Raw genomic sequence first — 21934 nt, 5'->3', positions numbered from 1 at the left:
TGTATGGTAGTAGGTGAGTCTGCAAAAAAGAAGTTCTGGAATTTCTGCCGTTTTCTATCGAAACCTGGGAAGGAGGTTCGTGAAGCAAGGCGGTATTGTGGAAATTGAGGTTACTTTCCACTCTGGAATTGCATAGGAGGGCTAGAGTCCTAGCTGTGCCGGTCCAGTTATTGGCCAGTATAGCTCAGCGCTTATACTGTGTTCCATGTGCAATTGTAGCACTATAAGGGTAGCGATCTTTTGATGGTGGGGTGGTAGGCAGTTAATTAGTAAGTGGTGTTGTGTATATTTCTGACTGGGAGACACGCCAGAGATGAGGTATTGGTGTCCTGCTGGAGTTCTTGTGTCTGCAGAGCATTTCATTCAGCCCCAGACACAGGGGGCGCTAGAGTCCAGAATTCCGCGGGCTGTTTACCCAGAGGGTACCGGGTCTCTGGTGGTTTGTACTGGATATCCTGCGCGCCACCAAGAAATATAAAAGAGGTGAGGCGTTTTGTATTTGCAGCAGGAGGGCAGTGAGAAAGAAAAGTAAGTTGAGTTCAGACTGGTTTTTTCTTGACCAATGAGGAAAGAGCCAGAGCAGTGGATACAGATTTTGAGTCTGTCACAGAAATGGGTGGGGCTAAAGTTCAGGTTTCCCAGGCTCTTTATCCTGTGAGGAACCAGAGAATATTAGGGCTCAGACCTAAGGGCTCAGACCTAATTTCCTGTTTACCTTAAAAGGACTGAGAAAGTGCAGGATTTTTGTGTGTATGGTACTAGGTGAGTCTGGAAAAAAGAAGTTCTGGAAATTCTGCCTTTTCTATTGAAACTGGGGATGTGGTGAGTGAAGCAAGGCAGTATTGTGGAAATTGAGGTTACTTTCCACTCTGGAATTGCATAGGAGGGCTAGAGTCCTAGCTGCGCAGGCCCAGCTACTGGCCAGGACCGCTTGGGTGTTGTACTGGGGTCCCTGTGCAACTTGAGCCCTGTCAGGGTAGCGATCTTTTGATGATGGGGTGATAGGCAAGTTACCTAGTATGTTGTGTAGTGTATAACAGTGACTGGGGAGAAGCGCTGGAGATGAGGTATTGGTGTCAGGCAGGAGATCTTGTGTCTGCAGAGCATTTCATTCAGCCCCAGACACAGGGGGCGCTAGAGTTCAGATTTCGCGGGCTGTTTACCCAGAGGGTACCGCGTCTCTGGTGGTTTGTACTCGATATCCTGTGTGCCACCAAGAAATATAAAAGAAGTGAGGTTTTTTGTATTTGCAGCGGGAGGGCAGTGAGAAAGAAAAGTAAGTTGAGTTCAGACTGGTTTTTTCTTGACCAATGAGGAAAGAGCCAGAGCAGTGGATACAGTTTTTGAGTCTGTCACAGAAATGGGTGGGGCTAAAGTTCAGGTTTCCCAGCCTCTTTATCCTGTGAGGAACCAGAGAATATTAGCGCTCAGACCTAAGGGCTCAGACCTAATTTCCTGTTTACCTTAAAAGGACTGAGAAAGAGCAGGATTTTTGTATGTATGGTACTAGGTGAGTCTGCATAAAAGAAGTTCTGGAATTTCTGCCGTTTTCTATCGAAACCAGGGAAGGAGGTTCCTGATGCAAGGCAGTATTGTGGAAATTGAGGTTACTTTCCACTCTGGAAATGCATAGGAGTGCTAGAGTCCTAGCTGTGCCGGTCCAGTTATTAGTCAGTATAGCTTGGCACTTATACTGGGGTCCATGTGCAATTGTAGCACTATAAGGGTAGTGATTTTTGATGGTGGGGTGGTAGGCAGTTAATTAGTAAGTGGTGTTGTGTATAATTCTGAGGGTGGAGAAACGCCAGAGATGAGGTATTGGTGTCCTGCTGGAGTTCTTGTGTCTGCAGAGCTTTTCATTCAGCCCCAATCATAGGGGCCGCTAGAGTCCAGCTTGCACGGGCCGTTTACCCAGAACGAGCAGTGTATGGTGGGTTCACACTCGATGCTGAGCGCCATTCGGTAATATGAAAATAATAAGGCTTTGTGTGATTGCAGCGCGAGGCCAGTGAGAAAGAAAAGTCTGGAGGTTTGACAAGTTTCGTGCTGATCAAGGAGGAGGGGACAGGTAGGTGGATGCTGGGGAAATAGAGAGGAGTCGGACACTCCTCAAATTAACAGGTGGAGCCAAAGTCTGTGATACCCAGGTGTTTAACTTTTGATGAACCATAGACTGTTGATGCTCTCAATCTTTTCTGTTTTATTAAGGCACAGTGAGAAGGATGAGTAGGCGGGGTTTTTATTTGTTTGTTTGTTTGTTTGTTTGTTTGATTGATTGTAAGTCTTTTAGTTGTTTTGTTCTGTTTCTTAGATTTTTTTTCTTGTCTCTTCGTTTTTATTTTAATGTAGCAATACGTCAGCCAGCAAAAACAACCTTCCAGAACTTCTGCTATCTTTGGTGGGAAGGAGTGAGTTGTGTAGGAGGGCAGGAAGTACTTTGGAATCCCGTGAACTTTCCTCTCTGTCCTTGGATAAGGGCCCTTGAACAATACACGTGCAGGCCCAGTGTGTGTCCACTGACTCTGTGGGCTTATACTCGGGGTCCCATGTGTTGGTAGCACTATGAAGATGGTGAAGGCTTTTGTTCAGGGGCAGTATGCAAACGAGAAAATGAGTTCTAGCTGGTAAAAGGCTGATGAGTGTGTCATGGGGCATGGCTAGAGGTTCAAGATGGGGCCACTTGGGAGATCTTGAATGAAAGAGCTTCCCATATACCTCCATAGGTAAGGGGTGCTAGAGTCCATCCCTAAGGGGATGTTTACTGAATAGACTGTGTACCCAGAGGGATCAGTGTCTGTAGTGGCTTTACTGGATACCAATCGCCATCGAGGAAACTAAATTTGGTGAGGCTCTATGTAATTTGCAGCAGGATACCTTTGAGAATGGAAATCCTGTAAGTTGAGGCTGGTTCTTTCCTGACAAATGAGGAGGTCAGACCCATATAGAAAAAGGTGGACTAATGCCCAGGATTCCTAGGCAGTTTATCCTGTTAAGAACCATAGACTGTCCTGTCTCATTCGGGCTTCCATGTTTCTGTGAGGAAGACTGAGATGAGTGAGGATTTGTGTGTGTGTGTGTGTGTGTGTGTGTGTCTGTGTGTGTGTGCGCCAGTGTGTGTGTGTGTGTGTGTGTGTGTGTGTGGCAGTAGTTTATATGGCAAAAGAAAGGAAGTTCTAGAATTTGTGCTGTTTTCAGTAGGAACCTGGCAGGTGGGCAGGGAAGCAAAAGAATATTGAGAAATTTGAGTTTCCTTTCTAGTCTACACGTGTATAGGAGCACTAGAGTCCTAAGTGAGCAGGAACAGCTATTGGCCAGTTCCCCTTGAAGGCTTATACTAGGGTCCCTGTGTACTCTGTGTGCTGGGCTACAGTAGCACTCTAAGTCTGGTGATTCCTTTTGTGATGTGGTGGTAGGCAGGTCACCTAGTGAATTGTGCTGTGTGTAATACTGACTGGGGAGAGTAGCTGGAGATGAAGTATTGTTGTCTGGTGGAAGATCTTGTGTAGAAAGTCCTTTTGCTTCAGTTCCAGAGGCAGGATGCTCTAGACTCCAGGCTTCCCAGGCTGTTTACCCCGAAGGAGCTGTGTCTGCTGTAGCTTGTACTGGATGCTGAGCTCCATTGGATAATATGAAAATAATAAGGGTTTTTGTGATTGCAGCAGGAGACCAGTCAGAAAGAAAAGTCTGGAAGGTTTAGCAAGTTCACAGCTGACCAAGGAGGAGGGAGCAGGCAGGTGGGTGCCTTCTAGATAGGAGGGAGTCTAACAAACTCTATAGAAATGGGTGAAATAGAAAGGGAATGTCCACAGGGTGATTTCCCTGTGATGAGCCTCACTCAACTATCCTTGATCCAACTGCTTTGCCTCTGTCATTTAGGCACACTGAGAAGGGTGAGGATATTTTGTTGTTTGTTTTTGTTTGTATGTTTGTTTGTTTTGAGTTTGGCATTAGCTTAGCATCCAAAACAAAGTTCTGGATTGTCTACTGTAGTCAGTAGCAACTGGGAGGTATGTAAGGAGGGCAGCAAATATTGAGGAAGGTAAAGGAACTTTCAACTCTGCCATTGTATAGGTCCCTTAGATTCCTAGATGTACATGCCAGTCAATTACTTGTACATCTTGGGGCAGATATTGGGGTCCCTGTACCTTGGTACCCCTATAAGGATGTTGAAGGTTTTCATGCTGGTGTCCTCAGAAGATCACAAAGTGAGTTCTGACTGAGAAACTGAGTGTGTGTGGTGTTTGGGAAGTTCGTGATATGAGGGAAAGTGCTTCCTGGCAGATCTTGTGGAGAAAGAGCATTCCTTTGAGCCACAGGGGTATGAGGTGCTAGCCTCTAGTCTGCACAGGCCCTGGAGGGAGCAGTGTCTATGGTGGCTTGCACTGAATGCCCAGAACCATTACTTTCATGTGATAATGCTGAAGCTTTCTGTGAGTGGTGTGTGAGGCCAGGCAGTAAGAGAAGTCTGGAATTGGAGGATCTTTCTTTCCTGACCAATGAGGAGGGGTCAGAGGGTCAGTTTTCCAATCTCCCACAGAAACAGGTGGGCCTAAAATCCAGGTTTCCCAGGCTGTTTATATGTGAGGAACCAGAGACTGTCCTGCCTCATAATCACTTTCCAATGTCTGTGAGGAAGAGTGAGATGGGTTAAGATTTTTCTGTGTTTATGGCACTAGGTTATGCTGGAAAAAAAAGGGAGGGGGAGTTCTGGAATTTCAGCTGTTTTCTTTAGGAATCTGGGTGGTGGGTTGGGAGGCAAAGGAATACTGAGAAATGTGACATTACTTTCTCCTTTTCAATTGCATAGGAGCACTAGAGGGCTAGCTCTGCAGGCCCTGTTATTGGTCAGTGTCCCTTGGGGTCTTATACTGGGTTTCCTGTAAGGGTAGCATTTCCTTTTGTGATGTGTGATAGGCAGGTCACTAGTGAGTTTGGTAGTGTGCAATATTGACTGGGGAGAGGAACTGGAGGTGACGTCTTAACATCTGGAGGCATAACCTCCAGGCTAATAATCCAGGTTGTGCAGTGACTGTGGTAGTTTGTACTAGATGCCAGTACCATTCTGGTAATCTGAAAATAGTAAGGCTGTTTTCCAAGGTGTGTGTCATGCCTGACACAAGAGAAGAAGGGAAGTTTATTTGAGTGAGTTAAATCCTGACCAAGGAGGAGGCAACACAAGAGGTGGAACCTTGGCAAATAGAATCTTCTGGTTCCCAATAGAAACTGGTTTGAGCTAATGTCCAAGCTAGCCAGGCTATTTACAATCTGAGGAACAACCGACCGTCCAAGCCTATACCTGTTTTCCTGTGTCACCACAGCTGACTCAAAAAGCATGAGGATTTTTGTGAATTTGGTAGAAAGTTATTCAGCCAATTTAAGTTCTGCAATTTCTGCCATTTTCAGTTTGAACCACAGAGGTGGGAATGTGAGCAAGGAAATATTGAGGAAGGAAAAGAATGTCCCACTCTCTGCCATTGTATAAGATTGCCAGGATCCCAGATATGCATACACAGTTTAAAAAAAAAAAAAAACGTTGTTTTTTTATAGGTGGGTACGTGCCTTGGTAGCCCTATAAGGAGGTGGAAGGATTTGTGATGATGCAAACTGCAAAGTGAGTTCTCACTGGTAGAATAGTGAGTGTAGGGGTGGTCTGCAGGTTACAGTGGGCTCACATGGTAGAGCTTGTGGACAAAAATCTTTGTGTTCACACTAGCGGTAGGGGGCACAGGTGTCCAGGCTGCATCATCTATTTACCCAGAGGGAGCAAAGTCTCAGCTTCCTTGTACTGGATGTTCTGCTCCATCAGGAAATCTGGACCAGGTGAGGCTTTTTGTATTTGCAGCGGGAGGGCAGTGAGAAAGAAAAGTCTGGGAAGTTTAGTCTGGTTCTTTGTTGACCAATGAGGACCAAGGAAGAGCAGTGGATACAGTTTTCCAGGCTGTCACAGAAATACATGGGGCTAAAGTCAAGGTTGCCTAGGCTAGTTATCTCGTGAGGAACCAGAGATTGTTTGAGGTCATCACAAATTTCCCGTGTCCCTTATGAGGACCGAGAATGGGAGGACTTTGTTGTGCATGGCACTAGGTTAGTCTATAAAAATAAGCCCTGGAACATCTGCAGTTTTCTATGGGAACCTCGGAGGGGGTTCGGGAAGCAAGGGAATATTGCGGAAAGTGAGGATACTTTCCATGCTGCAATGGCATAGGAGCACTCGATTCCTCACTGTGCAGGCCCAGCTACTGGCCAGGACCACTTGGGGTTTGTACTGGGGTCCCTGAGCAACTGTACCCCTGTCAGGGTATCGATCTTTAGGTGATGGGGTGGTAGGCAAGTCACCTAGTAAGTTGTGTAGTGTATAACACTGACTGCGGAGAAGCGCTGGAGATGAGGTATTGGTGTCAGGCAGGAGATCTTGTGTCTGCAGAGCATTTCATTCAGCCCCAGACACAGGGGGCGCTAGAGTCCCGATTTCGCGGGCTGTTTACCCAGAGGGTACTGAGTCTCTGGTGGTTTGTACTCGATATCCTGTGTGCCACCAAGAAATATAAAAGAGGTGAGGCGTTTTGTATTTGCAGCGGGAGGGCAGTGAGAAAGAAAAGTAAGTTGAGTTCAGGCTGTTATTTTCTTGACCAATGAGGAAAGAGCCAGAGTGGTGGATACAGATTTTGAGTCTGTCACAGAAATGGGTGGGGCTAAAGTTCAGGTTTCCCAGGCTCTTTATCCTGTGAGGAACCAGAGAATATTAGGGCTCAGACCTAAGGGCTCAGACCTAATTTCCTGTTTACCTTAAAAGGACTGAGAAAGGGCAGGATTATTGTGTGTATGGTATTAGGTGAGTCTGCATAAAAGAAGTTCTGGAATTTCTGCAGTTTTCTATCGAAACCAGGGAAGGAGGTTAGTGAAGAAAGGCTGTCTTGTGAAAATTGAGGTTACTTTCCACTCTGGAATTGCATAGGAGGGCAAAAGTCCTAGCTCTGCTGGTCCAGTTATTGGCCAGTATAGCTCAGCGCTTATACTGTGGTCCATGTGCAATTTTAGCACTATAAGGATAGCGATCTTTAGATGGTGGGATGGTAGGCAGTTAATTAGTAAGTGGTGTTGTGTATAATTCTGAAGGGGGAGAAACGCCAGAGTTGAGGTATTGGTGTCCTGCTGGAGTTCTTGTGTCTGCAGAGCTTTTGAATCAGCCCGAGACATAGGGGGCGCTAGATTCCAGGCTGCACGGGCTGTTTAAGGAGAAGGAGCGGTGTCTGGTGGGTTCATACTGGATGCTGAGTGACATTCGGTAATATGAAAATAATAAGTCTTTGTGTGATTGCAGCAAGAGGCCAGTGAGAAAGAAAAGTCTGGAGGTTTGACAAGTTTGGTGTTGATCAAGGAGGACGGGACAGGTAGGTGGATGCTGGTGAAATAGAGAGGAGTAGGACACTCCTCAGATGGACAGGTGGAGCCAAAGTCTGTGATACCTAGGTGTTTAACTTTTGAGAATCCATAGACTCTTGTTCCTCCACCTATTTCTGTTTCATTCAGGGACAGTGAGAAGGAGTAGTAGGCAGGGTTTTTATTTGATTGTTTGATTGTACCTCTTTTACTTGTTTTGTTTTGTTTCTTAGATACTTTTTTGTCTCTTTGTTTTTATTTGAATGTAGGAATATGTCAGCCAGCAAAAACAACCTTCCAGAACTTCTGCTATCTTTGGTGGGAAGGAGTGAGTTGTGCAGGAGGGCAGGAAGTACTTTGGAATCCAGTGAACTTTCCTCTCTGTCCTTGGATAGGGGCCCTTGAACAATACATGTGCAGGACCAGTGTCTGTCCACTGACTGTGTGGACTTATACTCCGGATCTCATGTTTTGGTAGCACTATTAAGATGGTGAAGGCTTTTGTTCAGGGACAGTATGCAAAGGAGAAAATGAGTTCTAGCTGGTAAAAGGCTGATGAGTGTGTCATGGGGCATGGCTAGAGGTTCAAAAATGGGGCCACTTGGGAGATCTTGAATGAAAGAGCTTTCCATATATCTCCATAGGTAAGGGGTGCTAGAGTCCATCCCTAAGGGGATGTTTACTGAATGGGCTGTGTACCCTTAGTGAGCAGTGTCTGTGGTAGCTTTAGTGGATACCAATCTCCATCGAGGAAACTAAAATTGGTGAGGCTCTATGTAATTTGCAGCAGGATACCTTTGAGAATGGAAATCCTGTAAGTTGAGGCTGGTTCTTTCCTGACAAATGAGGAGGTCAGACCCATATAGAAAGAGGGGGACTAAAGCCCAGGATTTCTAGGCAGTTTATCCTGTTAAGAACCATAGACTGTCCTGTCTAATTCGGGCTTCCATGTTTCTGTGAGGAAGACTGAGATGAGTGAGGATGTGTGTGTGTGTGTGTGTGTGTGTGTGTGTGTGTGACAGAAGTTTATATGGCAAAAGAAAGGAAGTTCTAGAATTTGTGATGTTTTCAGTAGGAACCTGGCAGGTGGGCAGGGAAGCAAAAGAATATTGAGAAATTTGAGTTTCCTTTCTAGTCTACACGTGTATAGGAGCACTAGAGTCCTAAGTGAGCAGGAACAGCTATTGGCCAGTTCCCCTTGAAGGCTTATACTAGGGTCCCTGTGTACTCTGTGTGCTGGGCTACAGTAGCACTCTAAGTCTGGTGATTCCTTTTGTGATGTGGTGGTAGGCAGGTCACCTAGTGAATTGTGCTATGTGTAATAATGACTGAGGAGAGGAGCTGGAGATGAAGTATTGTTGTCTGGTGGAAGATCTTGTGTAGAAAGACCTTTTCCTTCAGTTCCAGAGGCAGGATGCTCTAGACTCCAGGCTTCCCAGGCTGTTTACCCACAAGGAGCTGTCTCTGCTGTAGCTTGTACTGGATGCTGAGCTCCATTGGGTAACATGAAAATAATAAGGGTTTTTGTGATTGCAGCAGGAGGCCAGTCAGAAAGAAAAGTCTGGAAGGTTTAACAAGTTCAGAGCTGACCAAGGAGGAGGGAGCAGACAGGTGGGTGCTTTCTAGATAGGTGAGAGTCTAACACACTCCATAGAAATAGGTGAAACTGAAAGGGAATGTCCACAGGGTGTTTTCCCTGTGATGAGCCTCACTCACACTGTCCTTGATCCAACTGCCTTCCCTGTGTCATTTAGGCACACTGAGAAGGGTGAGGATGTTTGGTTGTTCTTTTTTGTTTGTCTGTTTGTTTGTTTTTGAGTGTAGCAATAGCTTAGCAGCCAAAACAAAGTTCTGGATTGTCTACTGTAGTTAATAGCAACTGGGGGGTTTGTAGGAGGGCTGCAAATATTGAGGAAGGTAAAGAAACTTTCCACTCTGCCATTGTATAGGGGCGTTAGAATCCTAGATGTACATGCCAGTCAATTACTTGTACCTCTTGGGGCAGATATTGGGGTTTCTGTACCTTGGTACCCCTATAAGGATGTTGAAGGTTTTCATGCTGGTGTCCTCAGAAGATCACAAAGTGAGTTCTGACTGAGATACTGAGTGTGTGTGGTGTTTGGGAAGTTCGTGATATGAGGGAAAGTGCTTCCTGGCAGATCTTGTGGAGAAAGAGCATTCCTTTGAGCCACAGGGGTATGAGGTGCTAGCCTCTAGTCTGCACAGGCCCTGGAGGGAGCAGTGCCTATGGTGGCTTGCACTGAATGCCCAGAACCATTACTTTCATGTGATAATGCTGAAGCTTTCTGTGAGTGGTGTGTGAGGCCAGGCAGTAAGAGAAGTCTGGAATTGGAGGATCTTTCTTTCCTGACCAATGAGGAGGGGTCAGAGGGTCAGTTTTCCAATCTCCAACAGAAACAGGTGGGCCTAAAATCCAGGCTTCCCAGGCTGTTTATATGTGAGGAACCAGAGACTGTCCTGCCTCATAATCACTTTCCAATGTCTGTGAGGAAGAGTGAGATGGGTTAAGATTTTTCTGTGTTTATGGCACTAGGTTATGCTGGAAAAAAAAGGGAGGGGGAGTTCTGGAATTTCAGCTGTTTTCTTTAGGAATCTGGGTGGTAGGTTGGGAGGCAAAGGAATACTGAGAAATGTGACATTACTTTCTCCTTTTCAATTGCATAGGAGCACTAGAGGGCTAGCTCTGCAGGCCCTGTTATTGGTCAGTGTCCCTTGGGGTCTTATACTGGGTTTCCTGTAAGGGTAGCATTTCCTTTTGTGATGTGTGATAGGCAGGTCACTAGTGAGTTTGGTAGTGTGCAATATTGACTGGGGAGAGGAACTGGATGTGACGTCTTAACATCTGGAGGCATAACCTCCAGGCTAATAATCCAGGTTGTGCAGTGACTGTGGTAGTTTGTACTAGATGCCAGCACCATTCTGGTAATCTGAAAATAGTAAGGCTGTTTTCCAAGGTGTGTGTCATGCCGGACACAAGAGAAGAAGGGAAGTTTATGTGAGTTGAATCCTGACCAAGGAGGAGGCAACACAATAGGTGGATCCTTGGTAAATCGAATCTTCTGGTTCCCAATAGAAACTGGAGGAGCTAATGTCCAAGCTAGCCAGGCTGTTTACAATCTGAGGAACAACAGACTGTCCAAGCCTATACCTGTTTTCCTGTGTCACCACAGCTGACTGAAAATGCATGAGGATTTTTGTGAATGTGGTATTAAGTTATTCAGCCAAATTAAATTCTGCAATTTCTGCCGTTTTCTGTTTGAACCAGAGAGGTGGGAATGTGAGCAAGGAAATATTGAGGAAGGAAAAGAATGTCCCACTCTCTGCCATTGTATAAGATTGCCAGGATCCCAGATTTTCACACAAAGTTTAAAAAAAAAAAACCAAGAAACAGACATTGTTTTTATATAGGTGTGTCTGTGCCTCTGTAACCCTATAAGGAGTTGGAAGGATTTGTGATGGTGTGATGATGCAAACCGCAACGTGAGTACTCACTGGTAGAATAGTGAGTGTAGGGGTGGTCTGCAGGTTACAGTGGGGTCACATGGTAGAGCTTGTGGACGAAGATCTTTGTGTTCACCCTAGTGGTAGGAGGCGCAGGTGTCCAGGATACATCATTTATTCAACAGAGGGAGCAGTGTCTCAGCCTCATTGTACTGCATGTCCTGCTCCATCAGGAAATCTGGACCAGGTGAGGCTTTTTGTATTTGCAGTGGGAAGGCAGTGAGAAAGAAAAGTCTGGGAAGTTTAGTCTGGTTCTTTGTAGACCAATGAGGACCAAGGCAGAGCATTGGATACAGTTTTCTAGGCTGCCACAGAAATGCATGGGGCTAAAGTCCAGGTTGCCTAGGCTAGTTATCATGTGAGAAACCAGATGTTGTTTGAGGTCATCACAAATTTCCCGTGTCCCTTATGAGGACCGAGAATGGGAGGATTTTGTTGTGCATGGCACTAGGTTAGTCTACAAAAATAAGCCCTGGAAAATCTGCAGTTTTCTATGGGAACCTCGGAGGGGGTTCGGGAAGCAAGGGAATATTGCGGAAAGTGAAGATACTTTCCATGCTGCAATGGCATAGGAGCACTAGATTCCTGGCTGTGCAGGCACAGCTACTGGCTAGGACCGCTTGGGGCTTGTACTGGGGTCCCTGTGCAACTGTAGCCCTGTCAGGTTAGCAATCTTTTGATGATGGGGTGGAAGGCAAGTCACCTAGTAAGTTGTGTAGTGTATAACACTGACTGGGGAGAAGCGCTGGAGATGAGGTATTGGTGTCAGGCAGGAGATCTTGTGTCTGCAGAGCATTTCATTCAGCCCCAGACACAGGGGGCGCTAGAGTGCCGATTTCGCGGGCTGTTTACCCAGAGGGTACCGCGTCTCTGGTGGTTTGTACTTGATATCCTGTGTGCCACCAAGAAATATAAAAGAGGTGAGGATTTTTGTATTTGCAGCGGGAGGGCAGTGAGAAAGAAAAGTAAGTTGAGTTCAGGCTGTTATTTTCTTGACCAATGAGGAAAGAGCCAGAGTGGTGGATACAGTTTTTGAGTCTGTCACAGAAATGGGTGGGGCTAAAGTTAAGGTTTCCCAGGCTCTTTATCCTGTGAGGAACCAGAGAATATTAGGGCTCAGACCTAAGGGCTCAGACCTAATTTCCTGTTTACCTTAAAAGGACTGAGAAAGGGCAGGATTTTTTTGTGTATGGTACTAGGTGAGTCTGCAAAAGAGAAGTTCTGGAATTTCTGCCTTTTCTATTGAAACCGGGGAAGGAGGTTACTGAAGCAAGGCGGTATTGTGGTAATTGAGGTTACTTTCCACTCTGGAATTGCATAGGAGGGCTAGAGTCCTAGGTGTGCGGGTCCAGTTATTGGCCAGTATAGCTCAGCGCTTATACTGTGTTCCATGTGCAATTGTAGCACTATAAGGGTAGTGATCTTTTGATGGTGGGGTGGTAGGCAGTTAATTAGGAAGTGGTGTTGTGTATATTTCTGACGGGGAGACACGCCAGAGATGAGATATTGGTGTCCTGCTCGAGTTCTTGTGTCTGCAGAGCTTTTCATTCAGCCCCAGACATAGGGGGCGCTAGAGTCCAACTTGCACGGGCTGTTTACCCAGAAAGAGCAGTGTCTGGTGGGTTCATACTGGATGCTGAGCGCCATTCGGTAATATGAAAATAATAAGGCTTCATGTGATTGCAACGCGAGGCCAGTGAGAAAGAAAAGTCTGGAGGTTTGACAAGTTTCGTGCTGATCAAGGAGGAGGGGACAGGTAGGTGGATGCTGGGGAAATAGAGAGGAGTCGGACACTCTTCAAATTAACAGGTGGAGCCAAAGTCTGTGATACCCAGGTGTTTAACTTGTGATGAACCATAGACTGTTGATGCTCCCAATCTTTTCTGTTTCATTAAGGCACAGTGAAAAGGATGAGTAGGCGGGGTTTTTATTTGTTTGTTTGTTTGTTTGATTGATTGTAAGTCTTTTAGTTGTTTTGTTCTGTTTCTTAGATTTTTTTTTTGTCTCTTCGTTTTTATTTGAATGTAGCAATATGTCAGCCAGCAAAAACAACCTTCCAGAACTTCTGCTATCTTTGGTGGGAAGGAGTGAGTTGTGTAGGAGGGCAGGAAGTACTTTGGAATCCCGTGAACTTTCCTCTCTGTCCTTGGATAAGGGCCCTTGAACAATACACGTGCAGGCCCAGTGTGTGTCCACTGACTCTGTGGGCTTATACTCAGGGTCCCATGTTTTGGTAGCCTTATGAAGATGGTGAAGGCTTTTGTTCAGGGACAGTATGCAAAGGAGAAAATGAGTTCTAGCTGGTAAAAGGCTGATGAGTGTGTCATGGGGCATGGCTAGAGGTTCAAAAATGGGGCCACTTGGGAGATCTTGAATGAAAGAGCTTTCCATATATCTCCATAGGTAAGGGGTGCTAGAGTCCATCCCTAAGGGGATGTTTACTGAATGGGCTGTGTACCCTTAGTGAGCAGTGTCTGTGGTAGCTTTAGTGGATACCAATCTCCATCGAGGAAACTAAAATTGGTGAGGCTCTATGTAATTTGCAGCAGGATACCTTTGAGAAAGGAAATCCTGTAAGTTGAGGCTGGTTCTTTCCTGACAAATGAGGAGGTCAGACCCATATAGAAAAAGGTGGACTAATGCCCAGGATTCCTAGGCAGTTTATTCTGTTAAGAACCATAGACTGTCCTGTCTCATTCGGGCTTCCAGTTTAATGTGAGGAAAACTGAGATGAGTGAGTATTTGTGTGTGTGAGTGTGTGTGTGTTTGTTTGTGTGTGTGTGTGTGTCTGTGTGTGTGTGTGACAGTAGTTTATATGGCAAAAGAAAGGAAGTTCTAGAATTTGTGATGTTTTCAGTAGGAACCTGGCAGTTGGGCAGGGAAGCAAAAGAATATTGAGAAATTTGAGTTTCCTTTCTAGTCTACATGTGAATAGGAGCAGTAGAGTCCTAATTGAGCAGGAGCAGCTATTGGCCAGTTCCCCTTGAAGGCTTTTACTAGGGTCCCTGTGTACTCTGTTTGCTGGGCTACAGTAGCACTCTAAGTCTGGTGATTCCTTTTGGGATGTGGTGGTAGGCAGGTCACCTAGTGAATTGTGCTGTGTGTAATAGTGACTGGGGAGAGGAGCTGGAGATGAAGTATTGTTGTCTGGTGGAAGATCTTGTGTAGAAAGACCTTTTCCTTCAGTTCCAGAGGCAGGATGCTCTAGACTCCAGGCTTCCCAGGCTGTTTACCCAGAAGGAGCTGTGTCTGCTGTAGCTTGTACTGGATGCTGAGCACCATTGGATAATATGAAAATAATAAGGGTTTTTGTGATTGCAGCAGGAGGCCAGTCAGAAAGAAAAGTCTGGAAGGTTTAGCAAGTTCAGAGCTGACCAAGGAGGAGGGAGCAGGCAGGTGGGTGCTTTCTAGATAGGTGGGAGTCTAAAATACTCCATAGAAATCGGTGAAACTGAAAGGGAATGTCCACAGGGTGTTTTCCCTGTGATGAGCCTCACTCACACTGTCCTTGATCCAACTGCCTTCCCTTTGTCATTTAGGCACACTGAGTAGGGTGTGGATCTTTGGTTGTTCGTTTTTGTTTGTCTGTTTGTTTGTTTTTAAGTGTGGATGTAGCTTATCAGCCAAAACAAAGTTCTGGATTGTCTACTATAGTCAGTAGCAACTGGGAGGTATGTAGGAGGGCTGCAAATATTGAGGAAGGTAAAGGAACTTTCCACTCTGCCATTGTATAGGGCCATTAGATTCCTATTTGTACATGCCAGTCAATTACTTGTACCTCTTGGGGCAGATATTGAGGTCCCTATACCTTGGTATCCCTATAAGGATGCTGAAGGTTTTCATGCTGGTGTCCTAAGAAGATCACAAAGTGAGTTCTGACTGAGAAACTGAGTGTGTGTGGTGTTTGGGAAGTTCGTGATATGAGGGAAAGTGGCTTCCTGGCAGATCTTGTGGAGAAAGAGCATTCCTTTGAGCCACAGGGGTATGAGGTGCTAGCCTCTAGTCTGCACAGGCCCTGGAGGGAGCAGTGTCTATGGTGGCTTGCACTGAATGCCCAGAACCATTACTTTCATCTGATAATGTTGAAGCTTTCTGTGAGTGGTGTGTGAGACCAGGCAGTAAGAAATGTGTGGAATTTGAGGATCTTTCTTTCCTGACCAATGAGGAGGGGTCATAGGGTCAGTTTTCCAATCTCCCACAGAAACAGGTGGGCCTAAATTCCAGGCTTCCCGGGCTCTTTATATGTGAGGAACCAGAGACTGTCCTGCCTCATAATCACTTTTCAATGTCTGTGAGGAAGAGTGAGACTGGTTAAGATTTTTCTGTGTTTATGGCACTAGGTTATGCTGGAAAAAAAAGGGAGGGGGAGTTCTGGAATTTGAGCTGTTTTCTGTAGGAATCTGGGTGGTGGGTTGGGAGGCAAGGAATACTGAGAAATGTGAGGTTACTTTCTCCTCTGCAATGGCATAGGAGCACTAGATAGCTCTGCAGGTCTAGTTATTGGTTAGTGTCCCTTGGGGTCTTATACTGGGTTTCCTGTAAGGGTAGCATTTCCTTTTGTGATGTGTGATAGGCAGGTCACTAGTGAGTTTGGTAGCGTGCAATACTGACTGGGGAGAGGAGCTGGAGGTGACGTCTTAACATCTGGAGGCATAACCTCCAGGCTAATAATCCAGGTTGTACAGTGACTGTGGTAGTTTGTACTAGATGCCAGCACCATTCTGGTAATCTGAAAATAGTAAGGCTTTTTTCAAGTTGTGTGTCATGCCTGACACGAGAGAAGAAGGGAAGTTCATGTGAGTTGAACCCTGACCAAGGAGGAGGCAACACAAGAGGTGGATCCTTGGTAAATCGAATCTTCCGGTTCCCTATAGAAACTGGTGGAGCTAATGTTCAAGCTAGCCAGGCTGTTTACATTCTGAGGAACAACAGACTGTCCAAGCCTATACCTGTTTTCCTGTGTCACCACAGCTGACTGAAAATGCATGAGGATTATTGTGAATGTGGTAGAAAATTATTCAGTCAAATTAAGTTCTGTAATTTCTGCCATTTTCGGTTTGAACCAGAGAGGTGGGAATGTGGGCAAGGAAATATTGAGTAAGGAAAAGAATGTCCCACTCTCTGCCATTGTATAAGATTGCCAGGATCCCAGATCTTCACGCACATTAAAAAAAAAAAAAAACAAAACAAAACAAAAAAAAAAACAAGAAACAAACATTGGTTTTATATTGGGGTGGCTGTGCCTCTGTAGCCCTATAAGGAGTTGGAAGGATTTGTGATGTGTGATGATGCAAACCACAAAGTGAGTTCTCACTGGTAGAATAGTGAGTGTAGGGGTGGTCTCTAGGTTACAGTGGGGTCATATGGTAGAGCTTGTGGACGAAGATCTTTGTGTTCACCCTAGAGGTAGGGGGCGCATGTGTTCAGGATGCATCATCTATTTAACAGAGGGAGCAGTGTCTCAGCCTCATTGTACTGCATGTCCTGCTCCATCAGGAAATCTGGAGAAGGTGAGGCTTTTTGTATTTGCAGCGGGAGGGCAGTGAGAAAGAAATGTCTGGGAAGTTTAGTCTGGTTCTTTGTTGACCAATGAGGACCAAGGCAGAGCAGTGGATACAGTTTTCCAGGCTGTCACAGAAATGCATGGGGCTAAAGTCCAGGTTGCCTAGGCTAGTTATCCCGTGAGGAACCAGAGATTGTTAGTGGTCATCACAAATTTCCCCTGTCCCTTATGAGGACCGAGAATGGGAGGATTTTGTTGTGCATGGCACTAGGTTAGTCTATAAAAGGAAGTCCTGGAACATCTGCAGTTTTCTATGGGAACCTCAGAGGGGGTTTGGGAAGCAAGGGAATATTGCGGAAAGTGAGGATACTTTCCATGCAGCAATGGCATAGGAGCAGTAGATTCCTGGCTGTGCAGGCCCAGCGACTGGCCAGGACTGTGTGGGGCGTGTACTGGAGTCCCTGTGCAACTGTAGCCCTGTCAGGTTAGCGATCTTTTATGATGGGGTGGTAGGCAAGTCACCTAGTAAGTTGTGTAGTGTATAACACTGACTGGGGAGAAGCGCTGGAGATGAGGTATTGGTGTCAGGCAGGAGATCTTGTGTCTGCAGAGCATTTCATTCAGCCCCAGACACAGGGGGCGCTAGAGTCCAGATTTCGCGGGCTGTTTACCCAGAATGTACCGAGTCTCTGGTGGTTTGTACTCGATATCCTGCGCGCCACCAAGAAATATTAAAGAGGTGAGGCTTTTTGTATTTTCAGAGGGAGGGCAGTGAGAAAGAAAAGTAAGTTGAGTTCAGGCTGTTATTTTCTTGACCAATGAGGAAGGAGACAGAGTAGTGGATACAGTTTTCGAGTCTGTCACAGAAATGGGTGGGGCTAAAGTTAAGGTTTCCCAGGCTCTTTATCCTGTGAGGAACCAGAGAATATTAGGGCTCAGACCTAAGGGCTCAGACCTAATTTCCTGTTTACCTTAAAAGGACTGAGAAAGGGCAGGATTTTTGTGTGTATGGTGCTAGTTGAGTCTGCAAAAAAGAAGTTCTGGAATTTCTGCCGTTTTCTATCGAAACCTGGGAAGGAGGTTAGTGAAGCAAGGCAGTATTGTGGAAATTGAGGTGTCTTTCCACTCTGGAATTGCATAGGAGGGCTAGAGTCCTAGCTGGGCCGGTCTAGTTATTGGCCAGTATAGCTTGGCACTTATACTGTGTTCCATGTACAATTGTAGCAATATAAAGGTAGCGATCTTTTGATGGTGGGGTGGTATACAGTTAATTAGTAAGTGGTGTTGTGTATATTTCTGACGGGGAGACACGCCAGAGATGAGGTGTTGGTGTCTTGTTGGAGTTCATGTGTCTGCAGAGCTTTTCATTCAGCCCCGCACATAGGGGGCGCTAGAGTCCAGGCTGCACGGGCTGTTTAAGGAGAAGGAGCGGTGTCTGGTGGGTTCATACTGCATGCTGAGCGCCATTCGGTAATATGAAAATAATAAGGCTTTGTGTGATTGCAGCAGGAGGCCAGTGAGAAAGAAAATCTGGAGGTTTGACAAATTTGGAGCTGATCAAGGAGGAGGGGACAGGTAGGTGGATGCTGGTGAAATAGAGAGGAGTTGGACACTCCTCAGATTAACAGGTGGATCCAAAGTCTGTGATACATAGGTGTTTAACTTGTGAGGAACCATAGACTGTTGTTGCTCCAACTCTTTTCTGTTTCATTCAGGGACAGTGAGAAGGATGAGTAGGCGGGGTTTTTATTTGTTTGTTTGTTTGATTGTACCTCTTTTAGTTGTTTTGTTTTGTATCTTAGTTTTTTTTTTCTTTTCTCTTTGTTTTTATTTGAATGTAGCAATATATCAGCCAGCAAAAACAACCTTCCAGAACTTCTGCTATCTTTGGTGGGAAGGAGTGAGTTGTGTAGGAGGGCAGGAAGTACTTTGGAATCCAGTGAACTTTCCTCTCTGTCCTTGGATAGGGGCCCTTAAACAATACTCGTGCAGGCCCAGTGTGTGTCCACTGACTGTGTGGACTTATACTCGGGGTCCCATGTGTTGGTAGCACTATGAAGATGGTGAAGGCTTTTGTTCAGGGGCAGTGTGCAAATGAGAAAATGAGTTCTAGCTGGTAAAAGGCTGATGAGTGTGTCATGGGGCATGGCTAGAGGTTCAAGATGGGGCCACTTGGGAGATCTTGAATAAAGAGCTTTCCATATACCTCCATAGGTAGGTGTTGCTAGAGTCCATCCCTAAAGGGATGTTTACTGAATGGGCTGTGTACCCACAGGGAGCAGTGTCTGTGGTAGCTTTACTGGATACCCATCTCCATGGAGTAACCTAAAATTGGTGAGGCTCTGTGTAATTTGCAGCAGGATACCTTTGAGAATGGAAATCCTGTAAGTTGAGGCTGGTTCTTTCCTGACAAATGAGGAGGTCAGACCCATATAGAAAGAGGTGGACTAAAGCCCAGGATTTCTAGGCAGTTTATCCTGTTAAGAACCATAGACTGTCCTGTCTCATTCGGGCTTCCAGTTTTCTGTGAGGAAGACTGAGATGAGTGAGGATGTGTGTGTGTGTGTGTGTGTGTGTGTGTGTGTGTGTGTGTGTGTGTGAGACAGTAGTTTATATGGAAAAAGAAAGGAAGTTCTAGAATTTGTGCTGTTTTCAGTAGGAACCTGTCATTTGGGCAGGGAAGCAAAAGAATATTGAGAAATTTGAGTTTCCTTTCTAGTCTACACGTGTATAGGAGCACTAGAGTCCTAAGTGAGCAGGAACAGCTATTGGCCAGTTCCCCTTGAAGGCTTATACTAGGGTCCCTGTGTACTCTGTGTGCTGGGCTACAGTAGCACTCTAAGTCTGGTGATTCCTTTTGTGATGTGGTGGTAGGCAGGTCACCTAGTGAATTGTGCTGTGTGTAATACTGACTGGGGAGAGGAGCTGGAGATGAAGTATTGTTGTCTGCTGGAAGATCTTGTGTAGAAAGACCTTTTCCTTCAGTTCCAGAGGCAGGATGCTCTAGACTCCAGGCTTCCCAGGCTGTTTACCCACAAGGAGCTGTCTCTGCTGTAGCTTGTACTGGATGCTGAGCTCCATTGGGTAACATGAAAATAATAAGGGTTTTTGTGATTGCAGCAGGAGGCCAGTCAGAAAGAAAAGTCTGGAAGGTTTAGCAAGTTCAGAGCTGACCAAGGAGGAGGGAGCAGACAGGTGGGTGCTTTCTAGATAGGTGAGAGTCTAACACACTCCATAGAAATAGGTGAAACTGAAAGGGAATGTCCACAGGGTGTTTTCCCTGTGATGAGCCTCACTCACACTGTCCTTGATCCAACTGCCTTCCCTGTGTCATTTAGGCACACTGAGAAGGGTGAGGATGTTTGGTTGTTCTTTTTTGTTTGTCTGTTTCTTTGTTTTTGAGTGTGGCAATAGCTAACAGCCAAAACAAAGTTCTGGATTGTCTACTGTAGTCAGTAGCAACTGGGAGGTATGTAGGAGGGCTGCAAATATTGAGGAAGGTAAAGGAACTTTCCACTCTGCCATTGAATAGGGGCCATTTGAATCCTAGATGTACATGCCAGTGAATTACTGGTACATCTTGGGGAAGATATTGCTATCCCTGTACCTTGGTACCCCTATAAGGATGTTGAAGGTTTTCATGCTGGTGTCCTCAGAAGATCACAAAGTGAGTTCTGACTGAGATACTGAGTGTGTGTGGTGTTTGGGAAGTTCTGGATAGGAGGGAAAGTGGCTTCCTGGCAGATCTTGTGGAGAATTGCATTCCTTTGAGCCACAGGGGTAAGAGGTGCTAGCCTCTAGGCTGCACGGGCCCTGGAGAGAGCAGTGTCTATGGTGGCTTGCACTGAATGCCCAGAACCATTACTTTCATCTGATAATGTTGAAGCTTTCTGTGAGTGGTGTGTGAGGCCAGGCAGTAAGAGAAGTCTGGAATTGGAGGATCTTTCTTTCCTGACCAATGAGGAGGGGTCAGAGGGTCAGTTTTCCAATTTCCAACAGAAACAGGTGGGCCTAAAATCCAGGCTTCCCGTGCTGTTTATATGTGAGGAACCAGAGACTGTCCTGCCTCATAATCACTTTCCAATGTCTGTGAGGAAGAGGAGACTGGTTAAGATTTTTCTGTGTTTATGGCACTAGGTTATGCTGGAAAAAAAAAGGGAGGGGGGAGTCTGGAATTTGAGCTGTTTTCTGTAGGAATCTGGGTGGTGGGTTGGGAGGCAAAGGAATACTGAGAAATGTGACATTACTTTCTCCTCTGCATTGGCATAGGAACACTAGATAGCTCTGCAGGCCCAGTTATTGGTCAGTGTCGCTTGGGGTCTTATACTGGGTTTCCTGTAAGGGTAGCATTTCCTTTTGTGATGTGTGATAGGCAGGTCACTAGTGAGTTTTGTAGTGTGCAATATTGACTGGGGAGAGGAGCTGGATGTGACGTCTTAACATCTGGAGGCATAACCTCCAGGCTAATAATCCAGGTTGTGCACTGACTGTGGTAGTTTGTACTAGATGCCAGTACCATTCTGGTAATCTGAAAATAGTAAGGCTGTTTTCCAAGGTGTGTGTCATGCCTGACACAAGAGAAGAAGGGAAGTTTATTTGAGTGAGTTAAATCCTGACCAAGGAGAAGGCAACACAATAGGTGGATCCTTGGTAAATCGAATCTTCTGGTTCACAATAGAAACTGGAGGAACTAATGTCCAAGCTAGCAAGGCTGTTTACAATCTGAGGAACAACAGACTGTCCAAGCCTATACCTGTTTTCCTGTGTCACCACAGCTGACTGAAAAAGCATGAGGATTATTGTGAATGTGGTATTAAGTTATTCAGCCAAATTAAATTCTGCAATTTCTGCCGTTTTCAGTTTGAACCAGAGAGGTGGGAATGTGAGCAAGGAAATATTGAGGAAGGAAAAGAATGTCCTACTCTCTGCCATTGTATAAGATTACCAGGATCCGAGATTTTCACACAAAGTTTAAAAAAAAACGAAGAAACAGACATTGGTTTTATATAGGTGTGTCTGTGCCTCTGTAGCCCTATAAGGAGTTGGAAGGATTTGTGATGGTGTGATGATGCAAACCGCAACATGAGTACTCACTGGTAGAATAGTGAGTGTAGGGGTGGTCTGCAGGTTACAGTGGGGTCACCTGGTAGAGCTTGTGGACGAAGATCTTTGTGTTCACCCTAGCGGTAGGGGGCGCAGGTGTCCAGGCTACATCATCTATTCAACAGAGGGAGCAGTGTCTCAGCCTCATTGTACTGCATGTCCTGCTCCATCAGGAAATCTGGAGAAGGTGAGGCTTTTTGTATTTGCAGCGGGAGGGCAGTGAGAAAGAAAAGTCTGGGAAGTTTAGTCTGGTTCTTTGTTGACCAATGAGGACCAAGGCAGAGCAATGGATACAGTTTTCCAGGCTGTCACAGAAATGCATGGGGCTAAAGTCCAGGTTGCCTAGGCTAGTTATCCCGTGAGGAACCAGAGATTGTTTGAGGTCATCACAAACTTCCCGTGTCCCTTATGAGGACCGAGAATGGG

This window comes from Mus musculus, chromosome X, assembly GCF_000001635.26.
Source record: "Mus musculus strain C57BL/6J chromosome X, GRCm38.p6 C57BL/6J".
NCBI classification, from domain to species: Eukaryota; Metazoa; Chordata; class Mammalia; order Rodentia; family Muridae; genus Mus; species Mus musculus.
This window is presented reverse-complemented; position numbering follows the sequence as displayed.